Here is a 19,184-nt window from a genome sequence, read left to right on the forward strand (position 1 = left end):
AAGCGGCTGGGCCTGCATTGGCTGGCGGTGGTTCTAGCTCTGGCACACAGCAGTATCCACCATATTTTTCTTCTCTGGACCTGGACGCCATGACGCATGAGGGTGCGCTAGGTCACCCTGTTGGATTCGGAGCTAGAGATGCGGAAGGAAATGCTGGTCTCACAGAGTTCCAGGTTGGTCAGCAATTCCAGGATAAAGATGAGGCCCTGTTAAGTGTGAAGACTTACAGCATCCGGCGAGGGGTACAGTACAAGGTGGTGGAGTCCGATCACCGCCGGTATGTGGGCAAGTGTTCGGAGTTCGGGAATGGGTGCACATGGTTGATTCGGCTCAGTCTCCGGAAGCGCAAGTGCATTTGGGAGGTCAAACGGTACAATGGCCCTCACACTTGCCTGGCCACATCCATATCAAGTGATCACAGAAGTTTGGATCATTCTGTGATTTCGGCGTTCATTATGCCAATGGTTAGGGCTGACGCATCGGTTAGCATAAAGGTGCTCCTGAACGCCACGGCAGCGCATTTTGGTTTTAGGCCGACTTACAGGAGGGTTTGGATGGCGAAGCAGAAGGCCGTTGGCCTCATCTACGGTGACTGGGATGAGTCATACAGCGAGATACCTAGGTGGGTGTTGGGTGTCCAGCTGACGATGCCTGGTTCTGTTGCGGTCCTCAGAACGAGCCCGGTTCTAGTTGGAGGACAGGTGGACGAGTCTCAAGCTTATTTCCACAGACTTTTCTGGACTTTCCCTCCATGCATCGAGGCATTCCGGCATTGCAAGCCGCTAGTCAGCATTGACGGCACACATCTATATGGTAAGTATGGGGGAACGTTGCTAATTGCGATTGCACAGGACGGGAACTCCAACATTCTACCTGTCGCATTCGCACTAGTAGAGGGTGAGAATGCGGAGTCGTGGACATTCTTTCTCTCGCACCTTCGGCAGCACGTGACCCCGCTTCCCGGTCTGCTGGTTATATCGGATAGGCACAACGGCATCAAGTCTGCGCTTGAGGCCCCAGACGGAGGTTGGTTACCACCTTCTGCGTACCGTGCATTCTGCATACGACACGTAGCGGCCAATTTCGCCCTTACCTTCAAGGGCAAAGACGCTAGGAGGCTTCTCGTGAATGCAGCGTACGCGAAGACTGAGGTTGAGTTTGATTACTGGTTTGATATACTGAGGTCTGAAGACCCGGCGATGTGTGAGTGGGCGAACCGTATTGATTACTCCTTGTGGACGCAGCATCGCGATGAGGGGAGGAGATTCGGTCACATGACGACGAATATCTCCGAGTGTGTAAACTCAATCCTCAAGGGTGTAAGAAATCTTCCTGTAGCATCCCTGGTGAAGGCAACATATGGTAGGCTGGCCGAACTCTTTGTTCGCAAGGGGCGAGAGGCTGAGGCCCAGATGGGCACCGGACAGCAGTTCAGTCAGCATTTGGTGAAGTGTATTGAGGCCAACTTGAAGACGGCCAGGTGCTTCACGGTGACGTTGTATGACCGTGATAACTCCGAGTTCACCGTAGCGGAGACCACTCCGACTGGTACTTTCTCATTGGGTACTTACCGAGTATCGCTTGCCTCCCGGACATGTGACTGCGGGTACTTTCAGGCTCTTCATTTCCCGTGTCAGCACGCACTTGCATGCTGTGCCTACGCACGTGTGACCTGGAGCTCCTATGTTCATAGCGTCTATCAGATTAGCTCGGTGTTCAATGTCTATCGGATGGGATTCACACCTCCAATCCCGGAGGGCTTCTGGCCACCCTACGATGGGCCCACGGTGATTCCGGACCCAAACAGAAGGCGTGCGAGAGAGGGGAGGCCTAGATCCACAAGGATACGGACGAATATGGATGAGGCAAATCCAAACAGGCCAAAACGGTGTGGCCTTTGTCGCCAACCCGGTCACACTAGGCGTAGATGCCCACAGGTAGTAGGATCGTCTCAGACAGGGCGAAATTAGTTTCCATGATGTTATTGTTAGTGTTATTTACATTTAAGTTGTCTTGTTATATGCATTGCTTGAGCACGAATGTAACTTGTTGAGATTAATTCTTTGAACTTTGGTATTTGTGAGTAGTAATGAATATGTTGTCTTTCATTTGAAGTTATGCTACAGGACTCGTTGATTCTCATTTTAATAACTAAAGGAAATCGTTATACCTTATCATGTTTCATTTAATACAAATAGTCAACGTCCCCGAACACAAGTTACGAACAACATACATAAACACAACACTACATAACAAGAAAACTACACCTAATTATCATACATGACTGAAATACAGGAAACAAAATACATGAAATGTGACTCATCTAAACAGATGCGAACCAGTACCACAGCGACGTGCTACCCGTGCCCTCTGACCACGACGGACATGCGGCTCCTCATCCTCTATCTCATCCTCCTCCTCCTGCGGAGCAGGCTGTACTGGTGGCGCAACACGCAACGGTGCTGCAGAGGATCCTGCGATAGACTCAGATGCAGCGGTGAAGGCGGATGTAGGGGTACCTCCAAGACGAAACTGCTGACCAGCGGATGAGGATGGAGGCTCGTTCAGATCAACATCTAAGGGGGCCTGGATCCCTGAGGTCTGGCCAGCTCTGCGGGGGGTCACCTCACCCTGCATGATGGCGGTGATCTCATCTAGGAAGCGTGGACTCCCGAAGTCCCCAACAAACGAGTCTGACCCAACAAAGTCTGCCCACTGTGATCCTGATATGCGCCAAGGTGTACCACCCTGCTCAGCCTGATCATCCGCTGGCACACCAACGAAGTAATCTCCAAGCGGGCCCGGTCCAGGTCCAGCGTCACCAGTATCAGCCCCGTCACCGAGCCCTGTGCCATACCACTCACCTCCATGACCGCCATCGTGTGTACTAGTATCTCCATCGTGTGTGCCTCCTCCAACGTGGCCCGGCTGGTCGTCATCGTCGTCCCCAAGGTCAGTACCACTCCTCGCCGTATGATCCGGCCACCTGAACTGACGCTGGCTCCTCCGTGTCCCTACACCCATCCTCCTCTCAACCCTGCGCCTGTCAGGCACGTCATCCGGAGCATCCATGTCAGGCACTCGCCCCGGACCCCGCTGTGAGGCCTCAACTGGTATAGGAACTGATCTCGGATCCCCCAGGTCAATGTCCGGGGCCAAGAACCTCTTCCCATACTGACTCCACCACTGAAGGAACTGATGAGACGGTCCAGGGTCGGCAACAACGTCGAACCTCAATACACTGTCATGACGAGCGTCCCAGTATGCATGCCACTTCGGCATGGAAGAGGGGAACCATCGATCGCCGCCTCTCCCGTCCTTGGACATCAGAAAGTCGATGTTCAAGGCGGGCCGCGGAGGGGCCTGTACCCCTCCAAACTGAGGAAGAACACGATCTATCTGATGCCACTCTATGACAGCAAAGTAGATCAGCGCGGTCACACTGCGCCACACCGCCATGTGCCGAGGCTCCAAAACCTCCGGGTGCAACACCTGAAGTACGTCGGGGCTACTGTACGGCATCCATATAAACTGCAGAACAAACCGACCCTTATCAGGGCAACTGTACGACCCAAGTGTAAAATATTTAACTAAAATGCATCAGTTATTAATTAGCAGACTAACCTCCCTGGACTGTAACCGGTCTATCCTAAGCCTCCACGACCGCACTCTCGGACCCTTCTCGCTACCGGAAGGGTTGTAACCTGCCCATCTGCACCATACACATGAGTTACATATACTAATATCTGTGTTTACATTATGCAATAGAGTATTAACATACACGCAATTCTCTAAGTCATATTGAAAAAGAATAGGCCCAGTATAGTACCTCGACGCCAACGGCCAGCTAAACGTCTCATGTCCTGCAGGCCTAAACTGAGGAAACCGCCAAAAGATCCAAGACTGCAGTAGCTGGAGCGGGCCCGCTAACTTCACAACATGTCTGTTTGCCACTCTGCACATGCACCGGTACAACCAGGCCAGTGCTGCCGAACCCCAGCTGTACGTACCCAGCTCCTCCAGCCTCGCTACATATGGAAGCCATCTAATGTGAATCCGGTTGCCAGACTTGTCCGCAAACAACTGCGTGCCTAGCAACATCATGATGTACGCACGGACATATCGGCGAACAGTGTCATCATCTGCATCCTCAGGGCACTCACCAAAGGTCTCCTGAAACCAGCTGCAGTTCACTGCGTACTTCTGAACCTGACTGGGAGGAGGTATAACTCCTAGCAACTCCTGGAACCAGACCCAGGGTGGACGGCCTCCATCGATGTATATATGGAACTCTGACAGGCACCCGCTCACGTAACGGCCATCGACTGGCAAACCCAGCTGGTATGCCACGTCCTGGAGTGTGATCGTGCACTCTCCGAACGGCATATGAAAAGTGTGCGTCTCGGGACGCCATCTCTCAACGAATGCACTGACGAGCGCCTCGTCTAGCCGGAACCACCGGTCGTTCAGCCGTGCAAGATGGTATAGCCCTGCCATCTGCAAGTATGGAACGTATCTGTCATCAAGACGCATGCCCTGCTGCCGCCTCATGCTCCTAATGCATCGCTCGGGCTGCGCATGAAAAGAACCCCATACTGAGATATATAACTACACAGGTTTTACAGTAAACCGGTTCACATATACCGGTTCACAGTAAACCGGTCTACGTAAACGGGTTTACATAAAACGGTTTCCATAAACAGGTTTACATTAACCATTTTTCTAAATTAAACAGCATAACATTACATGAAAGATAACTAACTGGAAAACAAACCCTAAACCACACAACTAAACCGCTAGCATATACCACAATTAACGAGACCCATTAACAAGAAACAAATTCAATAAACCGGCTTACTTAAACCACCTAGCATTAAACAACTACCATAAACCACATAAAAAAACCGCTTACGAAAACCGCTAACAAAAACCGCTAACATAAACCACCAACATAAACCACTACCAAAAACCACTGACTTAAACCACTAACAAAAACCACTACCCTAAACCACCACCCTAAACCACTTACATAAACCACTAACTTATACCGCTAGCTTAAACCACTATCATAAACCACCTACATAATCCCCTCACCTAAACCACCTACATAAACCACTAACATAAATTACCGTCTAACCAAGATACAAAACCACTAAGGCACAACTAACGCTTGAATCAAAAAAAATTTCCGTACTAACCTCGTCGTTGATGACCCCGGCTATATGAGCGACTCCGTCCAACCGATATAACCGTGCCGGATCGTCTCCCATCAGCAGAGTAGTCCGTTCAGGTCTTTCTCGGAGAGAATCTGGGTCGTTTTCTCTGAGATTTTGTGGGGTAGGGGGAGGGATAATGGTTCGAATGAGGGTGATTCGAACTCCTTATATAGTCGAATCACACATAATTCGAACCAGCCTGGTTCGAATTATGAAGGAGTGCATTAGGAGTAATTCGAACCGACCTGGTTCGAATTACATGGACTCGAATACAAAGCATAATTCGAACCACCCTGGTTCGAATTATGCATGAGAGAAGTTCGAACCTTATTGGTTCGAATTATGTGTGGGAGAAGTTCGAACCATCTTGGTTCGAAGTATTCAAAAACGTGGAACACTAAATCGAACCATCTTGGTTCGAATTATGAAGGAGTGCAATTCGAACCAGCTTGGTTCGAATTGTATTAAAATACACTTTGGCTCATTGCTAAAACGAAATTGGATTTGGCGCATTTTGGTTACAAGTTTCTTGCTCTGGCTCAATATGGTTTTTTGCCCCGATTTTTTTATAAAAATAGTTTGATTCTACAATTTTTTTTACTATAATCTATAATATCAGGACAAATCCAACACAGTTTTAAAAGATGTATATTTCCGTAATGTTATTACGGGTAAAAATACTAGTTTATATATATATATATATATATAATTGAATTAGACAATAATATTCGAAATATTTTACTTAGGATGAAGAGTAGTTTTAGAATTTCTTTTTCATGAACCTGTTTTAGTATGAGATTCAAATCATCACCACTAGAATTGTGAAGGAAAAGCCGCCGTGACGAAGGCAAGAATGGGGACACCGAACACGACATAAAATTCTAAATGAAAATTGGGGAATGGAGTATATGTCTGCTTTCCATGTCCCCAAAACACAAAATAGAATTTTGCTTTATGTAATTTGATCACCGTGTAGCTATGAAACTAAAGATTTGAACTAATTAAGTGATTAAAGTGGATGAGTATATATATTGTGATATTGTGGGCATTCGAATTCCTAGCAATGAATAGTTACCAATAGAAGTTTAGAGTAAATTTTAAAGTCAAGTAATTAACTGTTTTTCCCCAATTAACACATATTTAAAAAAACAATTGGAAAAGATTATAAAAGAAGTTAGCTAAAATGAATTTATTCCCTACATGTTGACTAAAAATATGTTAGTCACTTAAATTTTCTCAAAATCTTATTCCATAAAATAATCGTCACCATTATACAGATAACGAGTTGGTAAAAAAAAATTAACATATGAATAAATAGACGCAAATTATTTTTGATATTGGGGTGAAAATAGTGTTTTTTAGGATTATAGATGATAGAGGTGTTATTTTTAAATGTGGAATTTTTTTATCTAAAATATGAAAATTGGATTCTCCGATTTTTATTTCCAAAAAAATCGGACCCTCACTATAATAATATAGACTATTTTTTAGGATTATTATGTGTCAAGAAAAATTAAAATTCGTCAAAAAAATAAATTTTGACACTATTTTAACTATGAAAATATGTTAATAAAAGTTTTGTCAAAAATAGTATTTTTAACATATAAGTAATTGTAAAGAAAAGTTTAAATCTTATTTTGATAAATATTGGCCGTCAAAAAAATTTATTAGAAAAATTTGAGAATATATTTTTTGTGATACTTATTAACCGTCAAAAATACTATTTATTTTGACACTTATTGACCATAAAAAATTCTCAACAAAAATTTTTAATAAAGAATGAGATGAGATCTTGAAACTGAAGAATAAACTGAGATTTTGAAGATGAAGAATGAGTAGTATGATCCTAAACTGAGAGCAGTGTGATGCCAAAATTGACGGAGCTCAACAAAGAAAAGGAATAATAGAGTAAGTTAAAAACAAATGAGTGTCAAAATTAAAGAGTAATTTTTTACAATCAAATTATTCATCAAAAAAACATAGAGAATTTGATATTTGTGATATTTGTCAAAAATATATATTAATTTTTACATTTAACTATGGCTGTTTAAAAAAATTATGTTAAAATAGCTCTCTTTTCTTGTAGTGCCTCCGATTTATGATTTTTTTTTTTAAATCACAACAAATAAATCGAACCCTCCGATTTGATATTAAAAAATTTTTGAAAATCTAACAAAGTAATCAGATCCTGCAATTACTTATTCCTATATCAAAATAAAATTACATGCATTACCAACAGAATTGAATTACACATATTTATCTTTCATAATAAAAATTTTTGGCCATAAATAGATATACATTAGATTGAATAGAATTAAAATTACGGGTGATCACAGGTTGGTTTAGTTAGGGTTTAGAGATTTGATACATCCGAATTGACCACAAAGGATAAAGGACGGCTTGATTAAATCGGTTTAATTTTTACACATTTTTTTAAAGTTTAATTACCTTAACCGAATAAATTTAAAAGTTTGAATTTTATTTTATAGATACAATAATTTATTGGTTAACAACAAATTTTTAATTATTATGGCTATAAATATAAATTTAATTCGCATTTTTTTAATACTTTAAAACCACTACATGTATCTTTGTTGTGTTATTTACATGCGTGCATTACTAAACTTCTATGATGTCATTTCTACAGGAAATTAAATTGCTATCCATATTATTATAATTAGATAAAACTTTTAAGCGTATCAATATACTAGTATTTTTAATAATTTTTAATTATTAATTATAATTATAAAAAATATATAATATATATAATTAAAATTAATTATTAAAATTATTTATTATTTAAAAAATTTTTTATAATTAACACAATATATCAATAGGCAATTTTTATAAAATATATATTAGTATATAAAATATATATAAAAGTATGTGAAATAACAAATATATAATGACTAATTTATAGATTGGTTATATTTGTGTAACTGTTGTATCGAAAGATAATATTTTTGATCAAGATGTTATCGAATGCTTTGACAAGCCAATATTCGATAAGTTTAGACTTCGATCATTGTCAAGTGCTAAAATAATATTTCGATCATCCTCCAAATACATGTTACAATTAACTTTAGATTGGAATCAATTAGGTACTCCATTATGTACTCTCTATTAGTCGATTGACTTAAGTGGGGAAATCGAAGAGGCAGACTCGACAGAAGCCAACTACGTCGAAGAAGAGGTTAGCAGCGCAATTTGTTAGTCGAAAAAAATAAACAAGTTGTGAATTTCGAGGTGGAGAATAACTGTATTGGATTCCTTGAAGATGGACAATCGATGAAGAAGAGAATTCTGATCGATTAGGACTCATAGAGAGAGAGTGAAGCAATCAAAGGAAGTTACTAAGTGAAGATAGTTGGCGGAAGTTACAGACTCAAAGAGCGGGAACGGTTATTCAAGAATCAACGCAGGTGGAAGTTATATTTGAATTTGATTGGACGAGGACTTCTATAAATGGGTGAAACTCGAAGAAACAAAGGTTGAAATCTTTTAAGAGAAAACACTCACACTCACTCACATCCCCAGCGACTTTCTGAGAGTCTTTTTCTTTGAAGAGTTCCTTCCATGTCTTTACTTTCATTTAAATTCCCTGCAACTTTTCTTTTCATGCAATTTATCTTCTTTGCAATGTCATTTCGATTCCTTTAAATTCAGCAACTTTTATCCTTTTCGGTCTTTACCTTTCAATTTGTCCTTTATTTTTCCAAACTCTTTTTCTTTATTTAATTTGATTTTTCTTTTATTCAAGACATTTAAATTTTATTGTTCACTTTGAATTTCTGCAAAACTTGGTTCCTTCTACTTCGTCACTATCAAAGGCATGAATTTTGATGCAAAATAAAACTGGTACTCACAAAGAGGAGTAGGTTTCGCTCCCAGACCATTAGATATCGAACCACCATCGATTTGCTAAAAATTGACCAAAAAAATTGACACGCCCAGTGGGACAGTTTTAAAATTTAATTGTGTCAAAATTTGTTGCTTTCAACTGTTGCATTGTGCATGCAGTGTTGATATTTGGTGCATGCAATTAAGAAGTGATAGAATTGTTACCATGTCTGACGAAGTTTCAAATGACAATGCAGAAACAAGTAATAATGTCCCAATAACTGCTACACAAATTTTTGCAGATTTGATTCCACATGCAGAGTATAATTCTGGGGAGAATATTGTAGTTATTGATGCAAGTGTTGGTGATAGTGGGCGAAATTCACCCCCTAAGATCACCCCAGTGCATAATCAACCGCAAGTAATCGTAGGTTGGCTTCCATTTGACCTTCCTCCTGGCTTTACGCCTCCTATGGGCAATTACACATTCCAGTCAGATTTGGAAATGTGCCGATTTCTAACCAACCTTCTTTATCATATCCCGACGTTAATCGAGATTACCAAGTGGGATCCTCGTCAAATAATTCAGGATCGATGGGTGAGTTTCAATAATATATTGACGAAAGCCATCATGATTTAGTCAACCTGTTGACTCACCAGATGACTACTATTCTGAATCCTATCCTGGCTGATAATGAGTCAAAATATGATCGACTGGTTAAACAAGTCGAGAGAATTGCTCGAATTGTCGATTATGATAAGGGACAGCCTATTCCCAAGATTTGATAGTAGAGCAGGAGAACGTAGGATATAATGAGGAGAATGTATTTAACAATCCTGAAAGGGAAGAAAATATCCTTTATCTTGTTCGACGAGATCAAAATACTGATGAAGTTTTAAATAGACTTCACACACAGCGTGGATATCATTACCATATGACAATGATTGTCGAGGATGTCCTCAATGGAATGGGTATCAACGTGGGTCTCATGCATCATCGACCATATTTTGTTTCTGCTTTTCCTTCTGTAGTGCAAATGACAGAAGTGCCAATGGGTGTAAAAAATCCCAAAATAATTACAAAATTTGCAGGAGAGGCTGGAGAGTCAACTGTCGAGCATATAGCTCGCTATATGGTCGAATTAGGAAATTTGGCAGATTATGAAAACTTGAGAATGAAGTTTTTTCCTGCTTTATTAACAAAAAATGCTTTTACTTGGTTTTCAAATCTGAGACCCAATTTTAACGTGGGCACAATTGAAAAATGCTTTTCATGCTCAATTTTATAGAGTAGAATTGACTGTCTCGTTGACAGATTTGCTTGTAATAGAACGAGATGATGGAGAATCGATAGATGACTATATAATTCGATTTAAAAATGCTCGCAATCGATGTTATGTGTCGGTCCCTGAAAGCGAGATCGTCAAAATAGCCATCAAAGGTCTTGGCTTGTATATGCGTCGAAAATTACTCAATATGCATATTCCTGATTTAGCCTATTTGGCTGAGAGAGTTTGACCAGTTGAAAAAATAAAAGAAGAAAAGAAGAAAAAAAGAGAAATGGTTGAATATGAGTTTGTCGAAAATGATATTCAATGATGATAAGTATTTTTGCTTTTGTCCATCTAGCAAAAAAAAAAAAAAACATCATAAAAAATAATATATTCGACAAGATATTGTTGAATTCTTTGACAAGCCAATATTCGACAAATTCGAACTTTATCAAGTTACAGGTGCATATTGGAATACTTTGGAAAGAGTTGCGTACTCTGTTAAGGTATGTACAAGTATGTCTGTGAAAAGAAGTTCTTGAGAAGCAGTTATTGGCAGTTGTTAGATATAACTGTGGAAAAGAGAAAAAAAATTTATTCAACTTTGAAACTCTATAAAGTTGATCAAACTTCAGATGAGAAAAAGCTTCTCTATTCACTTTGGAAATTGTGAAGTTGAAAATTTGAAAAAAAAAATTATTATGATATTTTTCGAATCATCAAATATGACAACTCTCTGACCACAATGATCCGATAAAGAAAAGAAAAATTACCATTATTTGGGTAATATGTTGTCATAAAAAAATTCGATGAGGTATCGGAAATGAATATGGCTAAAAATATTCAACAAAATGTCAAAGATCCAATAGTTCGACAAACAGCCACTTTGCCTCAAGATGTCGAAAACAAATACTTTGGGGCATTTCTTATATCGAAGATAATTTTCTTTGATAAATTGAAAATTTTTTTATTATCCTTCGCTCTTCAAGAATGGCATGATGCTTCACTAATATTTTGTCATGCACTACGAAAAAATATTTGTGAAAATTTGTACAATATATGAAATTGATCAAATAATTATTTGGGGTCAGTTCCAAATTGATCAAGCCATCAAAAACCAATTTCGACAAACAAGAGCAAGCTAGACAAAGAGGCAAGATGTCCAGAGGCTCCAATTATTCATCTTAGTTTTGTCGATCCTGACTATTGAGGTTGGATGGATCAAGAATTGGCAAGAGTTTGGTGATAACCAAAGTGGTCGACAGTTGCATCATGTTCCTTCTACTTCGACCGATCGAGGTAAAGTAGTTGAAACTCCATTCCTAAAAATGGATTAACTATGTCGAGAAAATTTTGAGGAAGAAGATGAAGAAATAACGGTTACCGCCATCGAAAATATTGAATAATAGTAAGTATTTATACTTTCTTCTTTTTAGTCGAAAAAATAGATACTTAGGGGGCATTTGTTGTATCGAAAAATAATATTTTCGGTCAAGATGTTATCGAATGCTTTGACAAGCCAATGTTCGACAAGTTTAGACTTCGATCATTGCCAAGTACCAAAATAATATTTCGATCAACCTCCAAATACATGTTACAATTAACTTTAGATTGGAGCCAATTAGGTACTCCATTATGTACTCTCTATTAGTCGATTGACTTAAGTGGGAAAATCGAAGAGGCAGACTCGACGGAAGTCAACTACGTTGAAGAAGAGGTTAGTAGTGCAATTTGTTAGTCAAAAAAGATAAACAAGTTGTGAACTTTGAGGTGGATAATAACTGTATTGGATTCCTTGAAGATGATCAATCGATGAAGAAAAGAATTCTAATCGATTAGGACTCATCGAGAGAGAGTGAAGCAATCAAAGGAAGTTACTAAGTGAAGATAGTTGGCAGAAGTTACAGACTCAAAGAGCGGGAACGGTTATTCAAGGATCAACGCACATGGAAGTTATATTTAAATTTGATTGGTCGAGGACTTCTATAAATGGGTGAAAGCTCAAAGGAACAAAGGTTGGAATCTTTTCAGAGAAAACACTCACACTCACTCACATCCCTAACGATTTTCTAAGTCAGTCTAGAGTCTTTTTCTTTGAAGAGTTCCTTTCATATCTTTACTTTTCATTTAAATTCCTTGCAAGTTTCCTTTTCATTCAATTTATCTTCTTTGCAATGTCATTTTGATTCCTTTAAATTCAGCAACTTTTATCCTTCCAGTCTTTACCTTTTAATTTGCCCTTTATTTTTCCAAACACTTTTCCTTTCTGCAATTTCATTTCTCTTTTTTATTCAAGTCATTTAAATTTAATTGTTCATTTCGAATTTCTGCAAAACTTAATTCTTTCTTCTTCGTCATTGTCAAAGACATGGATTTTTTATGCAAATAAAACTGGTACTCACAAAGAAGAGTAGGTTTCACTCCCAGACCACTAGATATGAACCACCATCGATTTGCGAAAAATCGACAAAACAGTAACTCAAAAGATCTTGATATGCATTTTAAACTCTCATTAATTATAAATCTTTATTTCAACACCAAATTTTGTGTATGTTAAAACTATATTAATTATTTGAACTAAAATACTTTTCACAGAGTGATAATTATTTTATGATTTTGCAACGGGTTAAAACTGCAACTAAATGATTAATTAGTGATGCTCTTGGATAATCGCTACTACATGAGGTGTGGTAAAACTGTTTTAGGACAATTTGCAGGGACTAATGATATAACCACCACTATATCAGATGTGCGATGGATATATTTTGTGACAGTTTACAACTATCGCAATTCAATAAATTGAAAATACCACTTATTTTAGTAGCAGATTATAACCACCTTGAAGTTGTGATTCTGCGTCAGTTTTATATCGTTTCAGTATCAATTATGTTGGCCTTTTTGACTGATCACAAATTAGTATTGGATTGTTGTAATTATTTAATTTGTTAAGTGAAGCAATTAGTTTCTCTTTTTCCAAGTTCTCCAGACAAATTTCAAACCTAAATCTGTTAACTAGGCATCTATTGATGAGGTAGAGGAGTTAGCTTTAATTTGTAAATTTTTTTTATTTTATTATGTTTTACATTTAACTGCTTTTTATATTTTTAATAAGTCAAATGTTGATAATTTTTTTTCCACGACTAATAATCATATCAATTTCTCTACTAAAATAATTATTAACTTTGACCAAAAAATTTATTTATATATAGTGACAACAAAAAATACATACTTTTCTTCTTGTAGTATTCTAACACTAACATATTAGTTACTCTTTTATCGTCTTCTAATTCACTTAGCTTGGGCCATAAGTAGGACAACAATCAACAATAATAAATAATAGATCGTATGTGTTTCTTCAATACACATATATTTACTTTCTTATCCCCCTTTGCTTGGACAAAATTGCACTTAAAATATTGTTAATTTAAGAAGGGCAATTTACCTAAATAAAATGTTTCACCCTCAAAATTACGCAAATGTATTGTTTCTAAAACGAAAACACAAATGTATTGTTTCATCTATTTATGGAAACTGTTACTGGCAGTAGCAGTTTATACAAACACAGAATCCGCTGCTGCCAGCTGCGAATTACGTTGAAATGTGGCAGCAAGGAAATCGCTGTTGCTTGCCGCAGTTTATGCATGATTATGATTGGTCATAAACCGCTACTGCCAGTAACGATTTATGTGCATTGGGCTTGTGAGTAAACCGCTAGAGGCTATAGCATTTTACGTGGATAGTGGCTGCCTATATAAACCGTGGAAGGCAGCCGCGGATTACTCATTTGGAGTGTTTTTGAGGTTGGTTAGAGAGAGGAAATTCTAGAGAGAGGTCAGAGCAACTTGAGAGCGGGTCCGAGGTATCTGAGTGCCGACCTCCGGTGGGATATCATGGGAGACGAAAGGAGCTTGTATCGACTGAACGGTGTTGCGCATATTGCCGGTGCCGTTGGTGACGGGGTAAGTTAAATTTTTTTTTAGCGTTAACATTTGTTAATTAGAAAAATGGTATGTAAGGTAGAGAAACTAGAATTTATAGATTAATCCCTATAGTTTGAAATTAGGCTTTTCATGTTAAGATGTTAGTTTAGTCGGTTTGGCTAGCGTTTTAATTTTTTCGTTAATTTCCAAATATGATTAATTAAATGAATTTAGTTCCCTTCAATGAATATTATTCTATGTGTTGTTGGTTTATTTTATGGAATTCGTATTGTTTAGGCTCATATGGGTGCTTTTTTTACGATTTGTCCGTTTTTTATTTTTTACAATTATTTTGTGGAACATTTTTTTGTTTTAACTTGACAAAGTTTTATAGTTGTGCTTGTTATTTATTTTATTTTAGGTTATTATATTTTTATGATATGAAATGTTCTATTTGCTATTATTCTATTTTTATATTGTGGTTGTTATTTATTCTATAGTGTTATGTCATATTTACTATTGTATTATGTTTTTAAGATATTTGTTATTATCAGATAGGGAGATTTGTTGTGAATAGTAGAATTTAATTGTTTTCTGTATATCTTTCATGTTGTGTGCAGCCAACTAGGTGCATATACAGTGTGAGACGGCAACAAAATATGCCCATGTATGAAAGAATCATCCCGTATTTAGAGAGGGCTGGATTGTAACATTTGGCCAGGCTAAACAGCCACTGCTTCTGGTTGGATGAGCCCTTGGTCAGTGCGTTCATTGAGATGTGGCATCCTGAGACGCACACATTTTACATGCCTTTCAGAGAATGCACAGTGACATTGCAAGATGTGGCGTTTCAGCTAGGGTTGCCTGTGTATGGGTGGGCCGTGACTGGTTGCCTTGGGGAGTTTGAGAAATTCATGGAGGGTGGTCGACCAACTTGGGAGTGGTTTCAGGATCTATTCAGTGAGCTGCCACCACCGAATAAGGTCAAGCAGATGACGGTCCACTTTACATGGTTCCACGAGAGGTTTAGGGTGTTACCAGCAGATGCGACCGAGGACACTGTCCGCATTTACGCACATGCCTACATCATGATGCTGTTATCCACTCGGTTATTTGGGGACAAGAGTGCGAACCAGGTACATATACGGTGGTTGCCATTTGTGGCGAACCTTGATGACATGGGGAGGTATAGCTGGGGGTCGGCCGCTTTGGCGTGTTTGTACCAATGCATGTGTCGGGTTACGAACAGAAACGTGACCAACCTTGCGGGTCCTCTCTATTTGCTACAGAGTTGGATATTCTAGCGATTTTCGTCGCTTAGGCCGACTGGGTTTGAGGTTTTCTCCTTTCCGCTGGCATCCAGGTATTGGTTATGTTTTTGAAAGTTTGAAAATGTCATCTGGCATGGTATTATAAGTTTGTGTCTCATATGTTTTCCGTTTAGGTGGTCTGCTTACTTACCTCCGAATGATGACAAGGAACAGAGGGTCATACATTATCGTCTTGCGTTGGATCGGTTGACTATAAAGGAAGTCGACTTTTCATTCATTTCGTCAAATTGATTTAGTTCCGAGTACGTTAATACCTCAGGCATGCTATAGATTTCATCGACGTAAGTGGCCCAATCTAGTCGTGACTGCACACAGCATGCGATGGCATGGCAACAGGGGTGGTGCAGCGCCTAGAAGTATCCACAATCGCAGGCGCGATCCCTTAGAGAAACCCGGTAGCTACCCAATGAGAATTTGCCTGTGGGGGTAATCTCTGCCACTGTATAGTCAAGTTGATGCCTGTCGAACACGGTCACGGTGAAGCACCTCGAATCCCTCAAGTTCTGCTCAATGGCCTTAACAAGTGTCTGGGAATACCGATGCTTGGACCCTAACTGTGCCTCTGCCGTCTGACCTCGGATAACAAACAACTCAGCCAGCCGAAGATAGGTTGACTTCACCAAGGACGTGACCGGTAGATTTCTTGTGCCCTTCAAAACAGATTTCACGCACTCGAAAATGTTGGTCGTCATGTGACCATATCGTCTCCCCCATCCTTGTGCTGTGTCCACCTCTCATACTCCATCCTGTTTGTCTCTGTCCTCATTATATCAAACCAATAGTCAAATTCTGCTTTCGTCTTTGCATAAGCGGCATTTACCAGCCACCTCCTTGCATCCTGCCCCTTGAAAGTAAGGGTGAAATTTGCAGCAACATGCCGAATACAGAATGCTCGATAAGCATGGGGAGGTCGCCAACCACTATCTGGTGCCTCTAGTGCAGCCTTGATGCCGTTGTGTCTATCAGAAATCACCAAAATACCTTGCTGTGGAGTAACATGACTTCTAAGGTTGGATAGAAAGTATGACCAAGACTCTGCATTTTCCCCCTCCACGAGTGCAAATGCAACAGGCAATATATTCGAGTTTCCATCTTGAGCAATCGCCAACAACAACATCCCTCCATACTTGCCATACAGGTGTGTTCTGTCAATACTGACAAGCGGCTTATAGTGTCGAAATGCCTCATTACATGGAGGGAATGTCCGGAACATGCGATGAAAGTAGACTCTATCTTCATCAACCTGATCACCCACTCTAACCGGGGAGGTCTTCAGTAGAGCAACGCAACCGTCCATGGTGGATGTGACCCCAAGGATCCAGCGGGGCAGATCACCATATGACTCCTCCCAGTCGCCATAGATCTGTGCTACTGCCTTCTACTTCGCCATCCACACCTTCCTATAATTAGGCCTGAAACCATATGTCGCCTCCGTTGCCTCTTGCAGCACCTTAATCGACACCAACGCATTAGCTCTATCCAATGGAAAGATCTTCGCATATATGACATGATAATCAAGCTGCTTGTGGTCGCTTGATATCGATGTGGCCATACACGTGTGTGGTCCGTTGTACCTCATGACTTCCCATGTGCTCTTCCTTTTTCGCATGACTATACGAATCAACCACGTGCACCCGTTACCAAACTCCTTACATATCCCTTGGTATTTCAGATTGTCAGACTGCATAACTCTGTACTCAACTCCGCGCCGAATGCTGTAATCTTTTACACTCAGCACAGCTTCCTCCTTACTCTGGAACGATTGGCCAATATGGAATTCCGTCAAAGGATTCACATCATGCATACCCTGCCCCACGAAGGTTGCCTCTACATTCTGGTGTTGGCCAATGGCTTCCAAGTTCAAGTACGACAGGTGCGGAGGGTACTGTTGTGTTCCAGAACTGAAACCTCTTGGAATATCATCATCACTGGCCCCACCAATATCGACCGGCTCCTCATCTGAATCATCGTCATGCATCGCATTCTCAACTTGATCCGGTCCATCCTCAAATTCAAAATCAGGCACAACAGGAGGCACACTAGCATGAACAGCCCCAGCACATTCGGGCTCAGGAACCAGAACTGCCGCTGCTACCACAGGCATCGATGTCGAAGCACCACCGATCGTCGTCGACTGAGGATTCGGTGCCGATGCCCAAGAGCTGTCGACACCATCTTTCGACTTCGCAAGCAGCTCAGGTATCCTCATCTCCGGAAAACTACGCCTGCAGCGAAACAAGACCTGCATGTCTTCATCCGACCCTATTGTAAAGGTCTCATATCTCACACCAGTTGACACAACGGCAATGGGAATCTTGTAAAATAATTTTTTTACCCACTTCGTCCCACACGCATCGAGCTTCCATAATATGCTAAGCTTAATCTCTGCTAACGTACTCGAAGATTGGATAAAAATACTAAGCGGTTCTCTATCCGTGAATTTCACACCATGCCTTTTGCTCTTTTGAAATTTTCCAGAGCAGTGGACCAGAGCCACAAAACTTTCCTCCCCCTCCATTTGTGAATAACACTCTTCTTCCACATTTGGCCCCTCCATGGTTTATATAGGCATTCCCTTTCACACATACTGAACGTAAATCGCTATAGCCTCTAGCGGTTTACTCACGAGGCCCAATGCACATAAACCGCTACTGGCAGTAGCGGTTTATGACCAACCATAATCATGCATAAACCGCGGCAGGCAACAGCGGTTTCCATGCTGCCACATTTCAACGTAATATGCAGCTGGCCGCAGCGGATTCTGTGTTTGTGTAAACCGCTACTGTCAGTAGCGGTTTTCATAGATAGGTGAAACAATGCATTTGTGTCTTCATTTTGGAAACAATGCATTTTCGTAATTTTAAAGGTGAAACAATTTATTTAGGTGAATTGCCCATTTAAGAATGAATACTCATCTTAATTCTTGATAATTATCTCAAAGTTCTTAACAATATATATATATATATATATATATATATATATATATATATATTCTTTTTAATTTTTAATTTTGTGAGACTAATTAGTCCTTCATCCCTCAATAATTTCTCTTTTGAGTTAATAAAGCATGCCTATGTGACACATTAATTGGTTTATTTGTATGTTAAGTGTTATTTAAGTTAACAATTTTTTTTATTAGAGACCTCATTAACTTTCAGGACCATTTAAGATTTTTTTCTATTTTTGTTATCTTATATATATATTAACTAAATTTGTTGGGTACGAATTAAAAAATATTAGTAATTTTTAAGTTTTTTATTTATAGAAATTGAATATATATATATATATATATATATATATATATATATATATATATATATATATATATATATATTGATGAGCAGATATTTAATACACTTTTTGGGGTTAATTTCATGTAATTTTTAGTATGTTTTAGTTAGTTTTTAGTATATTTTCATTAGTTTCTAGGAAAAATTCATATTTCTGGACTTTACTATGAGTTTGTGTATTTTTATGTAATTTCAGGTATTTTCTGGCTGAAATTGAGGGAGCTGAGCAAAAATCTGATTCAGGCTGAAAAAGGACTGCTGATGCTGTTGGATTCTGACCTCTTTGCACTCGGAATGGATTTTCTGGAGCTACAGA

Source organism: Arachis hypogaea, chromosome 14 (genome assembly GCF_003086295.3).
Source record: "Arachis hypogaea cultivar Tifrunner chromosome 14, arahy.Tifrunner.gnm2.J5K5, whole genome shotgun sequence".
NCBI classification, from domain to species: domain Eukaryota; kingdom Viridiplantae; phylum Streptophyta; class Magnoliopsida; order Fabales; family Fabaceae; genus Arachis; species Arachis hypogaea.